This window comes from Carcharodon carcharias, chromosome 3, assembly GCF_017639515.1.
Source record: "Carcharodon carcharias isolate sCarCar2 chromosome 3, sCarCar2.pri, whole genome shotgun sequence".
Classification (NCBI taxonomy): domain Eukaryota; kingdom Metazoa; phylum Chordata; class Chondrichthyes; order Lamniformes; family Lamnidae; genus Carcharodon; species Carcharodon carcharias.
In genome coordinates, this window is record NC_054469.1 from 96,465,937 (window position 1) to 96,490,381 (window position 24,445).

A 24,445-nucleotide genomic window follows, 5' to 3' on the forward strand; every position below is an offset into this window, starting at 1 on the left:
ATAACCTCTACACAAATAAAAACAGAAAATGCTGGAAAAACTCAGCAGGTCTGGCAGCACCTGTGGAGAGAGAAACAGAGTTACCATTTCGGTTCCGTAAGTCTTCTTCAGAGTTTTAACCTCTCTACATTTGTTTTGTCAACAAAGTGATTGCAGCACCATCAGAGACACTGGCTGGCATTTCCCAGCCACCCCGGTGGTGACTTCCCCCACAATGGGGCCAGCGAGCTATTGAAATCTCCATTCGCATCGGTGGGATCGGAAGATCCTGCCAACATGAGGGGCTGGAAAATTCCGGCCACCAAGGGCAGAACCTTGTGCCTACTTGAATAGAGCTGGAAGCTCGGGGCCATGTTTGTGGACTGAACAGAGGTGTTCCACTAAGCGGTTACCCAATCTGTGTTTGGTCTCACCATTATAGAGGAGACCACGTTGTGAGCAGCGAATACTTATTTCAATTTAGTCTTCTGTATATGTAAACTGTAGCTTCACCTGAAAGGAGAATTTGAGGCCTTGGACAGTGAGGACCATTCCCTCCGTGATACCCTGGTTCATTCCTCAATCACCATCAACCCTCCGTCTCCTTCCCATAGCACTTTTCCATGCAAACGCAAGAGATGTAACACCCTATTCTTCTACCTCCCCTCTCCAAGCTTCCAATGGTCTGTCATTTTAATTCTCCATCTTGCTCTCATGCTGACATCTCTGTCCTCAGTCTGCTGCACTGTTTCAGTGAACTCAATGGAAGCTTGAGGAACAGCCCCTCATCTTTCGATTAGGCACTTTACAGTCCTCCAGACAACACTGAGTTTAACAATTTCAGACCCTAAATTCTGTCCACCCATTTTGTTTCCTTCTCTTTGCATTTTTTGGTTTTACTTTTATTTTTGCTTTTAGACAGCAGGACACCAGCTCTGGGCATTTTCTTTGTTTATTTTCCTGCCCCATCACCATCCCTTATGACCCTGGTGGACTAACTCTCTTGCCATCCCTTCATAGACCTTCCTTTTGTCCTTCTCTAACCTACCCCTTGCTCAAAACCTTTAAACATTTCGAACTTTCCCAGTCTTGATGAAAGGCCATCGACCTGAAACGCTGGCCAGAATTTTTAGCTTAGCGGGCAGGCGCGCGCCTGACCCAGCCGAGTGTAAAGTGATTCACAATGATGTAAGGCGAGTGTCCCGACATCATTGCGTGGTCCTGCGATATTTTGTTCGGCAGGCACACACCAGAGTCGGAAGCGTGCCTGTCGACAATTAAAAGGCCATTAAATTCAAATTTATGCTGTCTGTCCAAACTTACGGTTGGTGGGCAGGCGAAAACGCCAATCGGCCTTTGCACTTTTTAGGAAACCTCATTCTCGGGTGGGGTGAGGTTTCCTAAAGCAAACAAAAATAAAACAAAAATTTTACACTTGAATTAAAAACATGTCCCTGATAGAGTCACATGATGGGATATGTTTTATGACATTTTTATTTTCTTCATTAAACAACGCTTCACCTCCCTGAGGCAGCTCTCTGTCTCAGGGAGATTGAAGCATTCTCTTGCACGCATGCGTGAAGTTCGCGCTCGGCCTGCTGGCTCTCCTCCCCCCAACCGCACAGACAGCGCTCAGCTCTGCCACTCGCGTTTCACGCTGGGTGGGTCTTAATTGGCCCACCAGCATCAAATCGCGGTGTGGTGCCAATCGAGCGGCCCTCGCATGCCCCAGCCGAGCCCAGACGACAAGGGCAAAATTCTGCTCATTAACTCTGTTTCTCTCTCCACAGATGCTGCTTGACCTGCTGGCTATTTCCAGCATTTTCTGTTTTTATTACATATTTCCAGCATCCACATTATTCTGCTTTTTGATCCTGCATATAGAGTTGTCCATTGTTAATGGATCTTAATCAGTATGAGCTGAGCGATGTGATCATACAAATGGGGAAACAAGGGTCATAAGTGATGAAGTACTAAGTTCGAAGCCTATTACCAAAGGTGATGTGATGACAAAATAGTATTTTGGGACTTTAAATAAAGAATTGATTTTGTTTGCAGCACAAATGGGTAAGTTCTAGCAATAAATGCACCATTCCTCAAAAGTCATTTGTAAGCATGTGCAATTGAATCAATGAAGGCTTGAAGAAGTCACCAAACGGGGTGTAAGCCTTTGCTCAGCAGGAATAGTTTTGCTTCTATAATAAAGACAGAAAATGCTGTAAAAACTCAGCAAGTCTGACAACATCTGCGGAGAGAGATACAGAGTTCACGTTTCAAGTCCATATGACGCTTCTTCAGAGCTTTGCTTCTGTTCCATGGGGCTAGATTTTATGCTCCTCTGGTGGGTGGGGTCTGAAGGTGAGGTGTGGGAGCAAAGTAAATACAGTGGGTGCCTTTCCCACTACTGTCCCAAGCACCATCCCACCCCTGGCCCGTCTGAAATTTTACAGGGGTGGTTGAGGCGTCTGTCTTCCTGCCGTCCTTAGACCTACGGAAGCCGTTAAGTGGCCAATTAATGGCCACTTAAGGGCTTCATCTGACACCCACCATGCCATACGGAAAGCCTGTGAAATTTAGCTATATGGGTTCGTGTCAGGCATGGTGGGGAGGACCTCCTTTGCAGGCCCCCTGGGCTCATCAGCAGCACCCCACCCTCTTTCATCCCTTTAACCCACCCTCTGGCCGTTTGAACTCAGTTCTCCCATTCCCTCACCCACCTCACTGAGTTCTCTGACACCGGACTTGCCGGGTTCCTCAACATGATGGGGCTGCTTGCAGTCCCAGCAGTGGCCACTGCTCCCAGTTGGTATGCTGGGACTACCAGCCTCACAGCCATTTCTGCAATTACCATAAATTAACTAAACAAGTTTAAGTAACTAGATTTAACTAATTCAAGCATAGAATGATAGAATGATGCAGCACAGAGGGAGGGTGCTTGGCCCATTGTCCTTGTGCCAACTCTTTGAAAGCGCTATCCAGTTAATCCCAAATCCCTGCTCTTTCTCCATAGCCCTGCAAACTTTTCCATTTGGAGCACTTTTCCAATTCCCTGGTGAAAAATCAATATTGCATCTAACACCACACTTTCAGGCAGGGCATTCCAGGTCACAACAACTTGCTGCATCAAAACATGTTTCTGCATGTCTCCTCTGGTTCTTTTGCTAATCATCTAAAATCTGCGCCCTTTTGCCCTTTCACTTACTTACAGCAGCAAAATAATTTCAAATCATCAAATCTCCCTTGAACTTATCAGCTTCGAGAAAAACAATGCTACCTTCTCCAGTCTGCTCACACACATAACTGAAGTCCCTCATCTCTGATACCAATAAATCTCTTCTGCACCCTCTCTAAGGCCTTATTATCCTTGCTAAAGTGTGCTGAATACAATATTCCAGCTGAGGCCTAACTGGTGTTTCATAAAGGTCAGCATAATTTCCTTGCTTTTGGTCTCTATGCTTCTATTAATAAAGTCAATGAGCTTGTGCACCTTTCTCGCAGACTTCAAAACATGTCCTGCCACTTGGACAGTCATCAACAGCAGCAAGATGTCATCACACCAGTCTCCCACATTAATGAAGGCGAGCAGGCATGTGAAACAGCAGCCTGCCCGCCATTTTGAAAGTGCTAATTAACAAGTTACCAAATTTGTTAACAACCCAATTGTCTTAAATTTTCATTGTTGCTGCACTTTTTGGGAGTCGGTCGTGAAATGGCTTGCGAGTGTTTAATGGCAGCTATGACGAGGTGGCACAAGGATGTAAAAAGGGCCTGTCACTGAAAAATGTAAGAACCAGCCCTGTATCATTTAGTTCATATTGACTCCCTTCACCATTGACGCACAGTAGCAGCAGTGTGTACCATCTACAAAGTGCACTGCAGCATCTCTCCAAGGCTCCTTTGACAGCACCTTCTAAACTCCTGACCTCTACCACCTAGAAGGACAAGGGCAGCAGATAGATGGGAACACCACCGCCTGGAAGTTCCCCTCCAAGCCACACCATTCTGACTTGGAAATATATCACTGTTCCTACCCTGTCGCTGGGCCAAAATCCTGGAATTCCTTCCCTAACAGCACTGTGGGTGTACCTATACCACATGGACTGCAGCGGTTCAAGAAGGCAGCTCACCACCACCTTCTCAAAGGCAATTAGGGATATGCAATATGCCCAAATCACATAAATGAATAAATCAAATTACATCTCCTCATTCTTCCTAGAAAATGAATCACTTCATACTTCTCTACATTGAATTTCATCTGGCTTATGTCTTCCTATTTCACCAGTCTGTTTATTTCCTCCAAAAGCCTGCTACAATTCTCTTTGCTGTTTACTACATTTCCAATTTCCTTATTTGCAAACTTTGAATTTATGTGCTGTATGCCCAAGTCCAGGTTATTGATATTTATAGAAAAGAGCAGTGATCCCAATACCAACTCCTGTGAACAGCAGTACGAAATAAAAACATGCTCACCGTTACTTTCTGCTTTCTGTCCCTCAGCTAATTTCATATCAATGTTGCCATTGTTCCTTTACTTCCAAGGACTTTAATTTTGCTAACAAATATGTAGTACTTCAAGAAATGCCTTTTGAAAGTTCATACATACATCAATTACACAATCCTCATCAGCCCTCTCCATTACTTCAAAAAACTTAATCAAATCAGTCAAGTTGACAAATCAATGTTCATTTTAATTTATTATCCCATAATTTTACAAATGCCAATTAACTTTGTTCTGGATTATTGTCTCTAAAGTTTCCCCACCACCAAAGTTGGCTGATTGATCCAGAATTGCTGGGTTTATCCCTCTTCCCATTTTCATCAGGGGTGTAACATTTACAATCGCCCAGCTCTTCCATATTGGAGGTTTGGAAAATTGTGTCCAGAGCCTCCAGAACTTCCAGCCTAATTTCTCTCAAGGACACATTCTATCAGAACTGGTTAATGTTTTTAATTTGATGCTGCCTACCTTTTAAGTACTCCATCATTATCTATTTTATCCTATATTTTATTCAATTTTGCTTCTCTACCTCTTCCTTTCTTGTGAAATTGTCAACATTCTGTTCGCCAGTGAAGACAGATGCAAATTACTCATTTAACATGCACACTTACCTACATAATAACATCTAATTGGTCCCACTATTCCTGTCATTATCCTTTAACTATTTAGATGTTTATAAAACACTTTTTGGTCAGCTGCAAATCTGTTCTCACACTCTCACTTTGCCCCTCTTATTCCCTTTTATAAAATCTCCTTTCTATATTCAGTTTGATTTATGATACAGTACTGAACCATATATTTGCCATAAGCCTCCTTGTTCTATTTTAATCTATATGGGGGAGAAATTTGTTTGAGTGGCACCAGACCTAAATCAATACCCCCAGGGGAGGCTAAAGGAATTCCTCTCACTGGCCATCCAGGGAGTTCTAGCTTTGGGTGCCCTTCCATTCCCTCTTGAGACAATGTGTTGACTCTAACTGAATCATTTACTCTTTGAAGGTCTTCAATTGTTCAATCACTGTTTTTTCCTTTTCCATTACCATCCTAAACCTAATGATATTATGATCGCTATTCCAAAATGCCCCTCCCCCCACCCCACCGCTGAAAAATGCTAAACTTGTCACATTTCACTTCCCAGAAGTAGATTCAGCGCTGCTTTTGTTTTCATTGGGCTGGAACCCCACTACATAGGACAATTCACTTGCACATATTTAAGAACATAAGAAGTAGGACAGAATCAGACTATATGGCACCTCAAGCCTGCTTCACTATTGAATAAGAGCATAGCTGATCTTCTGGCTCAACTCCACAGCAAGTGTTTGTGGTTTGAGGAACTTCAGCTCAGAGTCAATGAGCTGGAGGATGAGCTGCAGACTCTGTGACACATCAGGGAGGGGGAAGGTTACTTGGATGCTTTATACCAGGAGGCAGTCACACCACTTAGGAGTGTTCTAGTGAGCTACGTAACTAGGGAAGTAGAGACAGCTTTAAACTAAATAGTAGGGGCAAGGCATCAAATTTGGAAAGATGTGGTAAATCAAAAAGTAGAGAGAAGGCAATGGGAAAGGTATGCATATGGGAAAGGATAATCAGATTGACAGGAAGGGGCAGAGAGTACAAATCTACGAGTAAATCAGCAGATAAGACGAGAGGTTACAAAAATAATAAAAAGACAAAACAAAAGGCTCTGTATCTGAATGCATGTAGCATTTGAAATAAAATAGATGAACTAATAGTGAAAATTGAAACAATAAGTACCATCTGATAGCCATTGCAGAGACATGGCTACAGATGACAGTTTGGGATCGAAATAATGCATGACAGACATGACATTTAGGAAAGACAGGAAGCTAGGAAAAGGTGGAGTAGGGACTCTGTCAATTAATGATGGCATTAGCACAATAGAGAGGGATAATCCATGTTCAAGAAACCAGGATGTAGAAGCGGTTTGGGTATAGATGAGAAATGATAAAGGCAAGAAGTTACTTAGGGGAATGGTACACAGGCCCGCGAGCAGTAGCCACATAGTAGTACAGCGTATAAAGGAAGAAATAATATGAGCTTGTCAGAAAGGTACGGTGATAATCATGGGGCATTTTAATCTACATATAGACTGGAAAAATCAGGTGGGCAAAGGTAGCCCAGATGAGGAATTCATAGAATATTTTCACAATAGTTTCTTAGAACAGCACGTTCTGAATCAACTAGACAGCAGGCTATACTAGACCTGGTGTTGTGCAATGAGATAGGATTAATTAATGACCTCATAGTGAAGGTACCCCTAACTAGCAGCCATCACACTATGCTTGAATTTTTAATTCAGTTTGAGGGAGAGAAGAGTGGGTCTAAGACTAATATTTTAAATTTAAATATGGATCACGAAAGTAGAACTATCTAAAGTGAACTGGCAAATTAGGTTAAGGTAAAGTCAATAGAGATGCAGTGGTAGATAATTATGGGGATATTTCAAAGTGCACAGCATAAACACATTCCAACGAGAAAGAAAAAGCCCAAGGGGTTAAAGATAGCATCAAACTTAAATAAAAAGCACAAAATTGGTGCAAAGATGGGTGGCAGATCAGAAGATTGAACAGAATATATAAAATAGCAAAGAATTACTAAAAGATTAATAACAGGGGAAAAATTAGAATACAAGTGAAAGCTAGAAATATAAAGACAGATAGTTTCTATAGATATTTAAAAAAAGAAAAAAGTTGACAAACTGAGAGTTAGTCCTATATAAAGTAAGTCTGTGGAATTACTAATGGAATATAAGGAGGTGGCAGATGACTTGAACAGGTGCTTTGCATCAAGTCTTCATCTAGAGGATACAAGTAACATCCCAGAAATAGTTGTAAATCAGGAAATGGAAGAGAGGGAGGAACTCAAGGAAATTACAATCACCAGGTAAATGACGCTGAGTAAAGTGCTGGAGCTGTGGGATGACAAGTCCCCTTGACCTAATGGACTTCATCCGAGGGTCTTAAAAGAAGTTGCTAGTGAGATAGTTGGTTTTAATTTTCCAAAATTCCCTAGATTCAGGGAAGGTTACATTTGATTGGAAAATAGCTAATGTAACTACTTCATTCAAAAAAGGGAGGAGGATAGAAAGCAGGACACTACTTATCATCTGTCATTGGGAAAATGTTAGAAACTATCATTAAACATGTTATAGTAGGGCACTTGGATAAATTAAAGGTAATCAGGCAGAGTCAACCTGGTTTTGTGGAAGCGTAATCATGTTTAATAAATTTATTGGAGTTCTTTGAAGAAGTAACATGTGCTGTGGATAAAGGGGAACCAGTGAATGTACTGTACTTAGGTTTCCAGAAAGCATTTGATAAGGTGCCACATCAAGGGTTATTGCGGAAAATAAAAGCTTGTGGCATAATGGGTAACATGCTGGCATGGAAAGAAAATCGGCTAGCTAACAGGGTACAGAGAGTTGGGCACTAGTGAGATCACATCCATTGTTCTGTTTACAGTATTGATCTCCTTGATCAGCAAACAATTACAAAATGTCATGTTGGCCTTTTTTGCAAGGGGTTTGGAGTACAAGAATAAGGAAGTCTTGCTACAATTACGTACTTACATACTTATGAATTAGGAGTAGGAGTAGTCCATTTGGCCCCTCGAGCCTGCTCCGCCATTCAATAAGATCATGGCTGATTTGAATGTAACCTCAACCCTACATTCGTGTCTACCCCCGATAACCTTTCACCCCCTTGTTAATCAAGAATCTATCTAGCTTTGCCTTAAAAATATTCAAAGACTCTGCTTCCACCACCTTTTGAAGAAGAGACTCATAACCCTCAGAGAAAAAAATTCTCCTCATCTCTGTCTTAAATGAGTGAACACTTATTTTTAAACAGTGACCCCCTAGTTCTCGATTATTCCACAAGAGGAAACATCCTCTCCACATCCACCCTGTCAAGACCCCTCAGGATCTTAAAGATTTCAATTAAGTCGCCTCTTACTCTTCTAAATTCCAGTGGATACAAGCCTAACCTGTCCAGCCTTTTCTCATAAGACAACTCGCCCATTCCTGGACTAGTCTAGTAAACTTACTCTGAACTGTTTCTAATGCCTTTACACCTTTCTTTAAATAAGGAGACCAGTACTGTACACAACACTCCAGATGTGGTCTCACTAATAACTGTACAACTGAAACATTATACTCCATTTGCCAGATCTTTGCCCACTCACTTAACTTATCTATACCTTTTTGTAGCCTCCTTTCATCCTCTTCACAATTTACTTTCCTACCTATCTTTGTGTCATCAGTAATTTTAGCAACCATTCCTTCAGTCCCATCATCCAAGTCATTCATATAAATAGAAAAGTTGAGGCCCCAGCACTGATCCCTGCGGCACACTACTCGTTAAACCCTGCCAACCAGAAAAAGATCCTTTAAACCAACTCTTTGCTTCTTGTTAGCCAGCCAATCTTCTATCAATGCCAATATGTTACCCCCTACACCATGAGCTTTTATTTTCTGCTATAACCTTTGATGTGGCACTTCATCAAATGCCTTCTGGAAATCTAACAGTACATACATCGGTTCCCCTTTATTCACAGCACATGTGACTCCTTCAAAGAACTCCAATAAATTGGTTAAACATGATTTCCCTTTTACAAAGCCACGTTGACTGTACCTGATTGCCTTGAATTTTTCTAAGTGCCCTGCTATAACATCTTTAATAATAACTTCTAGCATTTTCCCTATGACATATGTTAAGCTAACTGCTTTCTGTCTTCCTTCCTTTTTGATTATCGGAAATATATTTGCTATTTGCCAATCTAATGCAACCTTTCCCGAATCTCAGGAATTTTGGAAAATTAAAACTAGTGCATCAACTATCTCACTAGCCACTTCTTTCAAGACTTAGGGTGAAATCCATCTGGACCTGAGATTTGTCAGCCCTCAGCCCCAATAATTTGCTCAATACCACTTCCCTGGTGATTGAAATTTTCCCGAATTTCTCCGTCCCATTTCCTGATTTACAGCTGTTTCCGGGATGTTACTTGTGTCCTCTAAAGTGAAGACTGAAGCAAAATACCTGTTTAATTCATCCACTATCTCCCTACTTTCCATTATCAATTCCCCAGACGCACTTTCTAGAGGACCAACGCTCACATTGTTAACCCTTTTATTATTTAGTATCTATAGAAACTCTTACTATCTGCCTTTATATTACTAGCTAGCTTTCTCTCATACTCTAATTTTTCCCTCTTTATTAATCTTTTAGTCAGTCTTTGTTGTTCTTTATATTTTTCCAATCTTCTGACCTCTCACCAGTCTTTGTGTAATTATATGCCTTTTCTTTAAGTTTGATACTGTCTTTAACCTTTTTAGTTAACCACAGATGGGGGCCCTCCCCCTGGAATTTTTCTTTCTCATTGGAATGTATCTATTCTGTGTAATCTGAAATATCCCTTTAAATGTCTGCCACTGAATTTCTATTGATATATCCCTTAACTTCATTTGCCAGTTCACTTTAGCTAGCTCTGCTTTCATGCCCTCGTAGTTGCCCTTATTTAAATTTGAAATACTAGTCTTGGATGCACTCGTTTCTCCCTCAAAATGAATGTAAAATTTAAACATATTATGATCACTGCTACCTAGGGATGCCTTCACTAGGAGGTTATCAATTAATCCTATCTCATTGCTCAACACCAGGTCTAGTAAAGCCTACTCTCTGGTTGGCTCCAGAATGTGCTATTCTAAGAAACTATCCTGAAAACATTCTATGAACTCCTCATCTATGCTACCTTTTCCCATCTGATTTTTCCAGTCTATATGTAGATTAAAATCCCCCATGGTTATTACTATACCTTTCTGGCAAGTTCTCATTTTCTCTTCTCTTATACTCCGTCCTACAGTGTAGTAACAATTAGGAGGCCTATACATCACCCCCACAAGTGACTTCTTGCCTTTATCATTCCTCATCTCAACCCAAACCATTTGTACATCCTGGTTTCCTGAACTTAAGTCATGCCTCTCTAATGTGCTAATACCATCATTAATTAAGAGAGCCACCCCTCCACCTTTTCCTAACTTCCTGTCATTTATAAATGTCACATATCCTTCAATATTCAGGTCCCAATCTATGTCATCCTGTAGCTCTGTCTCTGTAACGGCTATCAGATCGTATTTATTGATTTCTATTGGAACAATCAGTTCATTTGTTTCATTATGAATGCTACTTGTGTTTAGATACAGAGCCTTTTTTGTCCTTTTAATATTTTTGTAGTGTCTAGCTTTATCTGCTAATTTACTCTTAGGGCAGGATTTTGCTCTTGATGGGCAGACGGGCCTAACCAACTCGGCGGTGGGCGAGGAGCCGCTCACAATGGCTGAAACGTGCCCTGCTCTCATTTTTGTCGCCCGACGGGAAGCACTATGCGCTTCTTGTGCAGGCGGGGGGGGGGGGATTTCCCAACTGCGAGCGTGCGCTGTTTCGCGCATACCTGTGAAAGAGCGCACACTTCCCTGAAGCTAAGTGCTGCCTCAGTGAAATCGCTGAAAGGTGGTGAAAGTTCAAAACCAGAAAAATTAAAAAATCATTAACATGTTCCCCTCATATGAAAATGTCACACGAGATGGGACATGTTAATGAAGTACATAGAAAAACTTTAGTCAATCTTTTTAAAACCGAAATCAAACCTCATCCCGCCACTGGATGAGGTTTGTTAAAAATTCACTTACCCGCCTGCCCTTTGGGCCGGTGCGAGCCGAAGTTCACATGGGCCCCTCAAAATCCTTGTCAATTGGTGACTTAATGGCCTTAACAAGGCCTTTAATTAATGGCAGGTGCATGTCGCGCTGCATAGCACGCCCGCCGACTGAAACATTGCGATGCCGTGCACTGACGTCGGGATACTCACCGCGCGACATTTTAAGCGCTGGCGTGCGGACTCCGCCACCCGCACGCCAGCCAGAATATTCAGCCCTTAGATTTGTGCTATCTGTCCCTTCCCGTCATAGTCAGTTTATCATTTCCCATATTAATACCTTTCTCTCTTGCCTTGTCTCTACTATTTGGTTTACCAAATCATCCAAAATTTGATCCCTTGCCCCCACTATTCAGTTTAAAACCCTCTCTACTTCCCTAGTTAGGCAGCTCGTAAGGACACCAGCCCCAGCATGGCTTAGTTGTAGCCCGTCCCAACGGTACAGATCCCACTCTCCCCAATATTGGTGCCAGTGCCACAAACCGGAACCCATTTCTCCCACACCAGGCTTTCAGCTGTGCATTCATTTCTCTAACCTTATTTGTCCTGTACCAATTTGCCTGTGGCTCAGGTTATAATCCAGAAATTATTACCTTTGAGGTTCTGCTTTTTACTTTGCTGCCTAGCTCATCATACTGACTATGCAGAGCTTCCTTCCTCATCTTGCAAGTTCCTCTCCAGCCCTGAGCAGATATCTCAAACCCTGGCACTGGGCAGGCAACACAGCCATCTGGACTCGCACTCTTGACTGCAGAGAACAGTATCTGTCCCCCTGACTATGCTATTTCCTACCACTACCGCATTCCTCTTCATTCCGCCCACTTGAATGGCATCCTTCAGCAAGGTGCCATGGTCAGTCTGTTCATCCACCTTCCAGTCCTTCTCATCCACTCAGGCAGCAAGCACCTCGTACCTGTTGGACAAAGTCAAGGACTGAAGCTCCTCTATCACTGCATGCTGGTCCCCTTAACTGCCTGACTCGCAGCAACATCCTCCTACCCCTGATCATTGACCAATTCTAAAGTTCTGCCTAACTTAAGGGGTGTGACTGCCTCCTGTAACAAAGTGTCCAGGTAACTCTCCCCCCTCCCTAATGACCCACAATGTCCTCAACTTTGACTTCAGATCAGCAACTTAGAGCCGAAATTGGCTAAGCTACAGATACTTTTTACAGACATGGCTGTCCAGGATTGCACTGCATTCCACAGATTCCCACACGCTGCAGTCACAACACACCACCAGTCCTGTCACTTCTGTCCTACCTTATTTATTTAACTAGTCAATTAGCTAATAATAAAGTAACAGGAAGTTGCGCTCACCCAGCCTTTGAGACAAGGAAGAAAACTTATCAACCACTGGAGGCTGAAAAAAATTAGGAAAAGGAGCAGCTCTTTCCGCTTCTGTCCCTAATTCCCACCTGAACCAAACTTGCAACTCCTCACTCAATCTACATCTCACACAGGCATAGTCTCATGTCTGCGCGCCCCTTTCTGCTCTGGGTTATGGGTTCAAATCCTCCACGGTAGCTGGTGGAATTCAAATTCAATTAATAAGCCTGGAATTAAAAACTAGCCTCAGCAATTGTGACCATGAAACTATCATCAATTGTCATAAGAACCCACCTGGTTCACCAGCACCCTTCAGGGAAGGAAATCTGCTGTCCTTACTTGGCCTGGCCTACATATGACTGCAGACCCACAGCAATATGGTTGACTCTTAACTGCCTTCTGAAATGGCCGAGCAAGCCACTCAGTTCAAGGGCAATTAGGGATGGACAACAAATGCTGGCTTTACTTGCAATGCCCACATCTTATCAAAGAATAAAAGGCAGCCCCAGCACTGATCCTTTCAGAACTCCACTGGTTACAGCCTGCCAGCTTGAAAATGCCCCACTTACCCCTACTGTCTGTTTCCCATATGTTAACCAATTCTCCATCCATGCTAATAAATTACCCTCAACTCCATGAGCTCTTATTTTGCATGGCACTTTTTGTATGGCACCTTAGCAATTTTGGAGAATCATAACCAGTACATTCACTAACTCTGCAGCTACCTATTTTAGAAGTCAAGGATGTAGGCCATCAGATCCTGGCTTTTAGTCCCCTAAGTTTCTCTAATACTTTTTCTTTGCCAATATTAATTACTATATGTTCTTCACTCTTATTATCCTCTTGGCTATGCTCTACTTCTGGTATGTAATTTGTGTATTCCACTGTAAGGACAGACTCAAAATATTTGTTTAACTTCCCAGATGTTTCCTCATTTCCCATGGTTATTTCACCTGTCTCTGTCTCTAAGGGATCAATATTTACTTTAGCTACTTTTCTTTTTTATAATCCGGAAAAACTCTTGTGATTTGTTTGTATATTCTTAGCTAATTTATTTTTAATATCCTTTTTCTTTCCTTTTTACCAAATTTTGGTCACCCTTTGTTAGTTTCTAAAATTCTTCCAAACCTCAGACTTACTACTACTCTTTGCAATATTATAAGGCTCTTCTTTTAACCTAATGCTATCCTTAAATTCACCAGTAAGCCATGGATAGATCTTTCCCACTGAATTTTTGTTTTTTAATGGAATAAATTTTGTTGAACAATTTGAATCATTTCTTTATGTTTCCCACTGTTTATTTAGCACCATACATTTTAGCTTGTTTACCCAATCAACATTAACTTGCTGTGCCCTCATACCTATATAATTGGCTTTGTTTAAAATTAATGATTTGGACTGGAGTATGTCGCTCTCAAACTTAATATGAAATTCAAGTGTATAACCCATTTTTCCCCAAGGATCTTTTACGATGAGATTTGTAATTAAACAACTTTTAACATAGGTAATACATTTTCAGATTACAGTTAGCATCCCACTGCATACCATAGAAAAATGACATCATAAGCATTTCCATGGGATTCTCTTATAACAGACAACTGGGAGACCCCTGATGGATATTCACCCTCTTAGTTTATAAATACTGTAATCAACATATTTTTAAAGTGTGTTAAAGACTTCTTTGGGTGAATAAATATGACTTAATGCTTGCAGGCAACAAGAATGCACAGTTAGAATTTGGATGTGGATATAAGTGCATCTATTTTAATTAGTGGAAAATCCCATGACTCGCTGACATCTGTATCTGAATACATGATATGTGCTCCCATTCTGGAAATCATGAAAGTATAAACCCTTGAGACAACAAAGGAGTACTGCAGCAATTCCAATCACTGTATAAAATGATGTTCAAGTTGGGTGTCAAGTTACAGATATGAAAATGTTTTGTCACTATTCAAGGTTGTTGTGCAACCTGTTTTGCCTGTTTAGCTTTTTCTTACTACTTTTTGCAGGTATTGCATTGATTTTATAAGCCATGTACCAGACCTATGAAGCTTGCTGTATAAATTATAAGGGGGTATGAGGCACAATTTAAGGTCAAACGTCTGTCATCTTTGCCAAAGTCAATTGGCACATCTTTATTTTGGACAGCCAAAATGTGTTAAGATTTATTACTGATTATTTGGATAATTTTGTGAAATTGCATTCCCAGTAGGGAACCTCTCCCACCAGCAGCGTGCCAGCAATGTGGGGATCCATCCCTAAGATTTTCCATTCAGTAATTTTAATAGATAAAAAAATCTTGGAGTGCATGTACTTGAATTCTCAATACACACACATGGTTGGTAATGGCTTAGAGCACAATTTTATAAAATTACTCTTCACATGTGATGGATTGCTCCAAAATATACCAAAGGGTTTTCTTTAGCAAATTAAGAGTGGAAATTCCATGCACATGAAAGTTCAATTTGTTGTGTAATATCCTGCACTGGTATTCATTATTTTTAAATAGGCATTGACTCATCCACAATAAATAGGTTAACACCTGTGTAAAAATGAGTGCTTACAGAAATGTTGTATGAGTACTTGTACAAAAGATTTGCTGATTAGAACTTCTACGCTATAAGATTCTGAAGAATGAAAAGTTAAAGAATTTTAGGGCAAATGCTTTTCTCAACAAGGTGTTAGAAAAAGGAGTTTCTATACTTGTAGCCAAAAGCAAAATACTGCAGATGCTGCAAATCTATAACAAAAACCAAAAAACAATACAGACACTCAGCAGATCAGGCAGCATCTATCAAGAAAACATGAGTCAGTTGGCAATTCAGTTGGCCATGAAAGATATTGAAGGGAACATTTAGGAGAGAATAGATCAACTTAAGGGAGAAAAATCATACACAATGGCATAGCATGCATCCTACGTACAAAACAATTCTTCCTCTGCTAATTCCACAATAATGTTTCTTCACCTTAAGCTAGAAAAGAAATCTTTATTGCCCAACCATGATACTTCCATTTCCTGCAGAAGTTCTCCTTTGAAGTTCTCTGTGAATTTGGCAATCTAGTGCAACATCAATTTAAACATTGCAATTAGCTATAGATTTGAGATGACATGAAAATCGAGTGTGACTTTTGAAATTCATTTTAGTCAGTGCCCTTATATTCGTAGAAAGGAAATCCAATCATTCTAGTCAAAATTGGACTATAGGTTGTAAGGCTAATTACAGGATTCCAACTGTGTTCCCAATAGCCTAAATTTTGAAGCATTTACTTGTTTTATGACACACTTACTTCAGTCCCGACACACAAGGGGTAGGTCTATGTTGAACAAATAAATAGAATTCCCTTCTTATTAAATGGGACTCTAACATTTTTTCTGTGTTTTGGTGATCATATTCCACGATTTAGTCCATTTTTCTATGAAAACCTCAAACCAATAAGACATTAAAACATATTTATTTGTAGCTCCTCAAAGTATTTTAATGTTTTCAGTTTTCTGTTTTGTACTGCTACAAAAATACTATAACCACAAGTCTTGTACATAAGATGAACTGAATACCATGGATTGGAAACTAAAAGTACACACCAGATTTGCAATCACAAGCAAAAATGTGATTGCTCTTCCCCATCCTTGTGTTGTTGAATCAGCCCGCTGTGCACAAGTGGCCAGGAATTGGGGCCAGCAACTGACCTGACATATTTGATATGAGTCCAAGCTCCAAGCAGGGCTGAGAATGGAGGCGGGGGGGAGTTAAAAATAGCCCCACTGGCTGGCATGCTGCTTCCCCATCTCCATCCTGCCTCCAGGCCATTTTTGAGGAAGTGGGGTGGGGGAACGACAGGGTTACTCACCTGCACGTGGCAGGTAACCAACATGGCTCATGAAGGGCCACTTAAAACCCTAAAAAATTAAATAAGGCTGACTAGGATTTTTCATTCAGCTTCAGGCCTAGAGGATCTCCCTGCCTGCCTTGCTGCTGCAGCAGCTGCAGGCTGTCCTGTAGAGGAGTTCACCCCATCCTCAACCCCCACACCCCCATATGGTGTTCTACCTGCAAAAGCCAATTTTTTTTAAATTTTAAAACAATGGAGAGAAGATGATCTCTGTTTGGAAGCATCCTGTCCTCTCATTGCAGTCTGCTGCTCCTTTCAAGCTGGAAGGCCCTTGATTGGTGCTCCAATTTTGAGAGCCAGCCCACCACAATTGGACGGTGAATCTGCCCTCTAGCTATTAATTGGCCACCCTGGGGAAAATCACAAAAATTGACAATTTCCCACACAGTGTGAGCTTCAGACTCATGGCCTGATTTTTTTCCTGCGTTGGGCGGGCTTGGCGGGAGCGGGAGCGGAGTCGAATGCCGCCCGCGATCGGTTCCACATGGCCATTTTACGTCGGAGGGCCAATTAAGGCCTACCCAGCATAATATGTGAGTGGTAGTGCTCAACGCTACCTGTCTAGGGGCAGGTGGGGGGAGGAGGAGGGAGAGTCGGGTCTAATGCGCAGTTCGCGCATGCACATGGAGCTGCCTCAGGGAGATTGAAGCGCTTTTGAAAACAATAAATAAATTGAATAAAAATTTACTGAAACATGACCCCTCATGTGACTTGGCCTTTTCGCCTGTCCGCCAACCGTTAGGTTGGACGGGCAGCGTAAATTTGAAATTACTTCATGAATGGCCTTAATAGGCCTTTTAATTTTCGATAGGCACACAGCTGACTCTGGCATGCAACAGCTGAATGAAACATCACGATGACGTTGAGACGTATGCCTGATGTCATCGCGCATCATTTTACGTGCCAGTGTGTCAGGCCCGCGCCCACTTGCCACTGTCAAATCCTGGCCAAATTTCAGCCTGTCAATGGGGTTCAGAAACCTACAGAGAAAATCTCGCCCATTACCTCTTATCACGGGTAAAGCACAAAAATGTTTCAAGAAGTAGGAGTTGATAAAAAAATCTATAGTGAAAATAATAGATGAAAAGCTTTGATATCGCCCTTAATTAAGGTTCTTCAAATATATCAGCAATAATAAAACATGTAATCATAATGATGATGATCTTATTCACACAGCAAGTTGGCAATTCAACATAAAAGCAAAATACTGCAGATGCTGGAAATTTGAAACAAAAATAAAAAGAGCTGGAAACACTCAGCAGGTCTGATAGCATCTGCGGAGAGGAACACAGTTAACGTTTTGAGTCCGTATGACTCTTCATCAGAACTGAGGGAATATAGAATTGAGGTGAAATATAAGCTGGTTGAGGGGGGCTGGGACAGGTAGAGCTGGGTAGAGGGCCAGTGATAGGTGGAGGCAAAGAAGAGATTGCCAAAGATGTCATAGACAAAAGAACAAAGGGATGTTGACAGTGGTGATATCATCTAAGGTATGTGCTAATGGTGACATTGAGGGTAGAAAGCATGACGATCAATTAACAGATGGCCCTGGTGGGGTGGGGTGGGGGGGAAGGGATCAAAATAGGCTATAATGTGGAGATGAAACAATGGATGGAAATAGATTTAAAAATAATGGAAATAGGTAGGAAAAGAAAAATATATTAAAAAAATATAAATAATTGGAAAAAGAGGGATCGGAAGGGGGGTGGGGATGGAGGGGAGAGTTCATGATCTGAAATTATTGAACTCAATATTCAGTCCGTAAGGCTGTAAAATGCCTAGTCGGAAGATGAGGTGCTGTTCCTCCAGTTTGCGTTAAGCTTCACTAGAACAATGCAGCAGGCCAAGGACAGACATGTGGGCATGAGAGCAGGGTGGAGTGTTGAAAGCAACAGGGAGGTCTGGGTTATGCTAGCAGACAGACCGAAGGTGTTCTGCAAAGCGGTCACCCAGTCTGCGTCTGGTCCCTCCAATGTAGAGGAGACCGCATTGGGAGCAGCGAATGCAGTAGACTACATTGAGGGAAGTGCAAGTGAAATGCTGCTTCACTTGAAAGGAGTGCTTGGGCCCTTAGACGGTGAGGAGAGGGGAAGTAAAGGGACAGGTGTTGCACCTTCTGTGATTGCATGGGAAGGTGCCATGGGAGGGGGTTGAGGTGTAGGGGGTGATGGAGGAGTAGACCAGGGTGTCCCAGAGGGAATGATCCCTGTGGAATGTCGCCAGAGGGGGTTGAAGGAAAGATGTATTTGGTGGTGGCATCATGCTGGAGTTAGCGGAAATGGCGGAGGATGGTCCTTTGAATGCGGAGGCTGGTGGGGTGATAAGTGAGGACAAGGGGGATCCTATCATGGTCCTGGAAGGGAGATGAAGGTGTGAGGGCACATGTGCGGGAGATGGGCCGGACACAGTTGAGGGCCCTATCAGCCACCGTGGGTGGAAAACCTCAGTTAAGGAAGAAGGAAGACATGTCAGAGGAACAGTTTTGGAAAGTGGCATCATCAGAACAGATGCGGTGGAGGCGAAGGAACTGAGAGAATGGGATGGAGTCCTTACAGGAAGATAGTAATTCGCCTTGTCAAAATGCATTTTGCTCTACAAGCACAATTAAGGAGTTAAAATACTATGAAAAATAAGAATGTGTTATAAAATTACTTTGAGTATATACACAAGGCTGAATAATTTGCCCGCCATTTTTTAGGGTGCAACTGTCCCATTTCTGACAGACAAAGGCTACAAAATCTAGCTCTTCTTACACAATCTGCTTTTTCAAAAACCTGCAATGGTTCTTCGACAAAAAATCTATTAATTAACCTGATAGACAAATCTCCAGGGCCTGATGATTCCCACCCCAGGGTGTTAAAGGAAACAGGGCAAGAAAATGCAGATGCAATTTTCCAAAGCTCCCTTAATTTTGGAATTGTGCCTTTGAATTGGAAAATTGCAAATGACACTTCATTACTGAAGGAGGGAGAAAGGAAACTACAGATCTTTCTGTTTCACATCAGTTGTGGGCAAGTTACTAAGATCTATCATCAGAGACAGCATGACTGAGCACTTGGATAAGGAAGAGCTGATCAAAGAAAGCCAGCATGGAGCTATGAAGGGTAGGTCATGTATGATTAACCTGTTTGAATTTTTTGAAGCTGTCGCTCATATGGGGAGCTATGGGTGTTGCCTATATGGATTTCCAGAAGGCATTTGATAAGGCTTTGCACAAGAGATTATTAGCAAAAATAAAAGTACATGGAATTAGAGTTAGCCTTGTGTCATTCAAAACCTAACCTCCAGAAACATTAGTCCCAAGAGTAACACTCCCATCCCCCATACATCAGACAGCAGAGTCAAGAAGAGGTTAAAATTTTAATTTAATTCATTGCCTGTGGTGAGTTAATTAATAATAAAACAGCGAGTGCACCTCCAAATTGCCGCATACATGCCTGTCGCCATGTTTATATCAGTGGGTAGAGTGAGTGTCCCATCTCTTCGTCAAGATATTTAAATCAGACTCCCGCAGTACAATTATGATTAGGTCCTTGTTTTAATCTTGGAAGGTCCTTCACATTCCAGCCTTGTTGGGTTTTGATCATGCTACCACACTCCTCACAATCTCTCTGAAAATATCAGGCCATTATTTCAGTATTCAAGTGGTAAATCTATTTTAAAAATATGGTGGAAGCAGTAGTGCAGATTTATTCAAATGCAAACTGGATTGATTTATTTCAGAAAATGATATTTTGGAATGCAATAATTGTGTGTTTTAAAAAATGGCATATGACAAGTGTAGCATTCTGAGAAGGAACAGGCAACTTTGTTCGCACATGGATTAACTGGTTGGGAGGTAGGAGTCAGAATAAAGGGAGTGTACTTTGATTGGCAGGATGTAATAATAAGTGGTGTTACCTAGAGATTACAACTGGCGTCCTTTTTTTCAGCACACTCATCAATGACTAAGTGAAGAATTGAGTTGTGTGTCCACGTTGGTAGATGACACTACGTTAGAAGGCACAGAAGGTTGTGTAATGGGTGGGGGGTACAAGAAGACATGGACTGTGGTAAATGGAGGACAAAAACTGTGGGCAGTGGACAAAATCATGGTAAATAGAGTTCAGTGAAGATTCAAGGAAAACAAACTGGCATATTCTTTTAATTTATTCTTTCATGGGACATGGGTGTCACTGGCAGGGCAGAACTTGTTGCCCGTCCCTAAATGCTCTTGAACTGAGTGGCTTTCCAGGACATTTCAGAGGGCGAGTTGAGAATCAACCACATTGCTGTGAGTCTGGAGTCGCATACAGGCCAGACCAGGTAAGGACAGCAGATTTCCTTCCCTAAAGGACATTAGTGAACCAGATGGGTTTTTACAACAAAAAAAAATGCGCGCATGCAGGAAAGAGCGCACTTTGACAGATGGGAATTCCCTGCACCCCCCACCCACGCACAGGAAGTGCATAGCGCTTCTCGTCAGGGATGCCACTGGGCGGGCCTGAATTGGCCGCCCACTTAAAATGGCGGCGGGCCCCATTTCAGTGGTGGGGGTCAGCTGCCCGCCCGCCGCCAAACCAGTGGGGCCCGCCCGCCATCCAAGGGCAATTCTGCCCATTGTGTTCAATTTTGGGCATTGCATAATACTGGCTTTGGAGGGGTGCAGCACAAATTCACCAGAATGATACCAGGGCTCATCATAGAGCACAGGAGGAGGCAATTCAGCCCATCATGCTTGTGCCGGTTCTCTGAAAGATGTATCCAATTATTCTTATTGATCTTATTGTTCCCTGTGTCTCTGCAACTTTTTCCATTTTCAAGTATATATCCAATCCCTATTCAAAGGGCTTAAGTAGAAGAACAGGTCACATACATTAGGCTTGTATTCCTTTGTGTTTATTAAGATGACAGGTGATCAATCGAGATGCTTAAAAATATAAACGGATTTGGCAGGATAGACAAAAGAAAACAGAGGCAGAAATAACACATTTCACAGGACTATGATCTGCACTCCAAGGATTCCTGACTGACATCCAAAAGCATTTTGGGTCAGACAATTTTTCAGCCATCCTTGTTGGCACCTAAAGCAGGGTTTATATTAATGAGGGGTTAATCTCTGCTAATCAATCTAGAAATGTGGCTACTCCAAGTGCAGCACGTGACCTTTCACTTCAGGCAACATCCCAGCTGAACTTAATCCTTTCCTTATTTGTCTACACAAGCTCTCCAGCAAGAATCACCACTTAGTGTAAACCCTGCTGAGCTTTTACCTTCCTAGTCAAAGGATGTCAATTGTAGGGCCCTTATCGCAACCCCCAACAGATATCAGCATATTCAGCACAAACCAGAATCAGAACTAGCACCTTCTTCACTACTTGGACTAGATTTAATGGATAGGCCCTCACACCTCTTTTAGGGAAAGCCTGCTGAATTAAGTGCCACACAGGCTCTTAACTGGACAGTAGTGGGGCTTTCCCAGGATCAAGGACCCCAGGACAGAAGTCCTGCCCACAGTAGACTGCCAGCCAATCAGAGGCTAGCAACTCTATTGAATGGCACCGCCACCAAGGAGTTGGTGGCAGCTGCTGGTAGAATACCCACCCAACACCAACGCTGGCTCCCAGGCCACAGGTGGCAGAATGGGGGGGGGTGTCACAGGCAGTGGTGTAGTGTCAGATTTTGAGATGCAGCAGCTCTAAGGAAATGTGTCAGCCATATCATTTCAAAGTCCACTATAATGTTGTTTTCATATGTATTAATCATTTGAGTCACTAAATGTCTGTAAAACTATGCTTTTAAAGTGAAAAATATTAGTGTCAGTAGGCATTTTATTTCAAACCATAGGGTACTTTGAATCATAGTCATTAGCATAGCTAGAATTTCATTATGCAACAAATTAATTATTTACTTCACACCTATCAAAAAGGTGAATTACAGAAAACTTTATTTACTTCTGACTGGGGGATGGTATATAGAGAGGTCCCTGCTTTTCTTGATTTACATCAATAATCTAGACCTCCATGTACAGGGAACAATTTTAAAATCTGAAGATGATGGAAGACTTTAAAGTATTGTGAGCAGTGAGGAGGATAATGTTAGACTTCAAGAGGATATAGAGAGGCTGGTGAAATGGGCAGACACGTGGCATATGAAATTTAATGTAGAGAAGTGTGAAGTGATACATTTTGGACAGAAGAATGAGAAGAGATGACATAAAATAAAGAGTACAATTCTAAAGGAAATGCAGCAGCACCGGGACCTGGGTATATATGTGCATAAGTCATTGAAAGTGGAAGGGCAAGTTGAGAAAGCAGTTAATTATACTGAATCCTGGATTTTATAGAGAGGGGCACAGAGTATAAAAGCAAGTAAATTATAAACCTTCATAAAACACTGGTTCAGCCTCATTGGGAAGGATGTGAAGGTTTTAGAAAGTGTGCAGAAAAGATTTACGAGGACAGCTCCAAGGATGAGAGCCTTCAGTTATGTGTGAGGACTGGTGAAGATGGGGCTGTTCTTCTGGGGAGCAGAAAGTTGAGAAGAGATTTGTTAGACAGTTCAAAATCATGAGGGATCTAGATATTGTAAATGTGGATAAACTGTTCCCATTGACAGAATTTCAAGATCCCTCAGGTGATCAACAAAAGAACCAGAGGTGACATGAGGGAAAACTTCTTTATGCAACAAGTAGTTTGGATCTGGAATGTACTGCCTGAATGTGTGGCAGAGAGAGATTCAATTGCAGTTTTCAAAAGGGAACTAGATAATTATCTTAAGAGAAAGGATTTTGCAGGGATACAGGGAAAAAGTGGAGGAGTGAGATTAGTTGAGTTTCTGTTGCAGAGAACTGACACAAAGACAATGTGCTGAATGGCTTCCTCCTGTACTGTAACCATTCTATGATACTAGTATAGGTTCATTCAAGGAACTCAATAAATATATGAGGAAGAAACAAGCTGAAGGTTACCCTGATAGTGTGATCAAAAAGGTTGGGAAGAGACTTTAAATGCAAAGAGAGCCATAATAATGAAAGACAATCCCCACTCACCTATACACAGTGATTGCAATTTACCCGTCTTAATACAGGACTCTAAACCCATGAAAGAAAATGGTAAATCCTCATTCTTGCTGCAAAGCCTTCCCCGAATAAGCTTTTCCTATTAATCACTTATTGCTTTGATGGTGGTGTTAGGAGGGAAAGTGAAACAGTTCCATTGAACTGTTATTATTCTTTCTGTCATTAACAGTCAAGTAAGTTATTTTTTAAATTAAAAAAAATGCTTCTGATTAAAGTTGCTTGAGAACTACCTGCATTTGAAACACTGAAAAATGGGGAGTGGGGTCCATTTTCTTTGCCCTGCTTGACTGACTCCACCCCCGTGAAACTTCTTAGCCAATCAGGACACTTGCAAAAACTTTTTCTAGGCAATCCCAGAGTGTCTCTAACTTCAGACCAGGGTATAAAATTGGCGAGGGAAAGAGCATGCAAAAAATATAAGGACACTGGTTTAAACATTAGGTTAAGTAGCTGCATCCTCGTCTCACCAACTTCAGGACACATACAAATTGCTTTATACTTGGCACCATAGTCTATATATATTTTTTGGTAATTTCCTAATTTCTTTAAAAATGTAAATTGCAACCAGGTCCTTGATTGCTGACATTTGTGCCTCTTGATGCTTATTTTGAGCAGTTACACATTCTAATTGTTATAGCGACCCCAAACCACTCCCCACCCCCTGGTTTGGATATTGCTCGATTAACACGTTACTGCTGCACGGAAGTGTGCCAAGACACCAGAACAAGTGCAAAGGGATTTCTCAAAGCATGACACGCCACAGAAGACATGGCAGTGGGTGCAGGAATTGTTTTTAATCCAGATGCTCATTTGATTTATATTAATAAACTTTGTATGTATAATGACAGAAAATTCCAGCCTCAGCAGCAAACTAAATTAACAAATCAAGGGGGTCAGGGCAGGGGGACAGGTACCACAACATTACTCCAAAAAATCTTTATAGTTTCCTAT

General features: G+C 41.7%; 1 protein-coding gene across 9 annotated transcripts in view; it reads right to left on the bottom strand.

Moving 5' to 3' along the window:
- The window catches only part of ikzf1 (IKAROS family zinc finger 1 (Ikaros)), a 127,393-nt gene that overhangs the window by 82,496 nt on the left and 20,452 nt on the right, over positions 1 to 24,445 (bottom strand). The gene's annotated exons all lie outside the window — the stretch shown is intronic.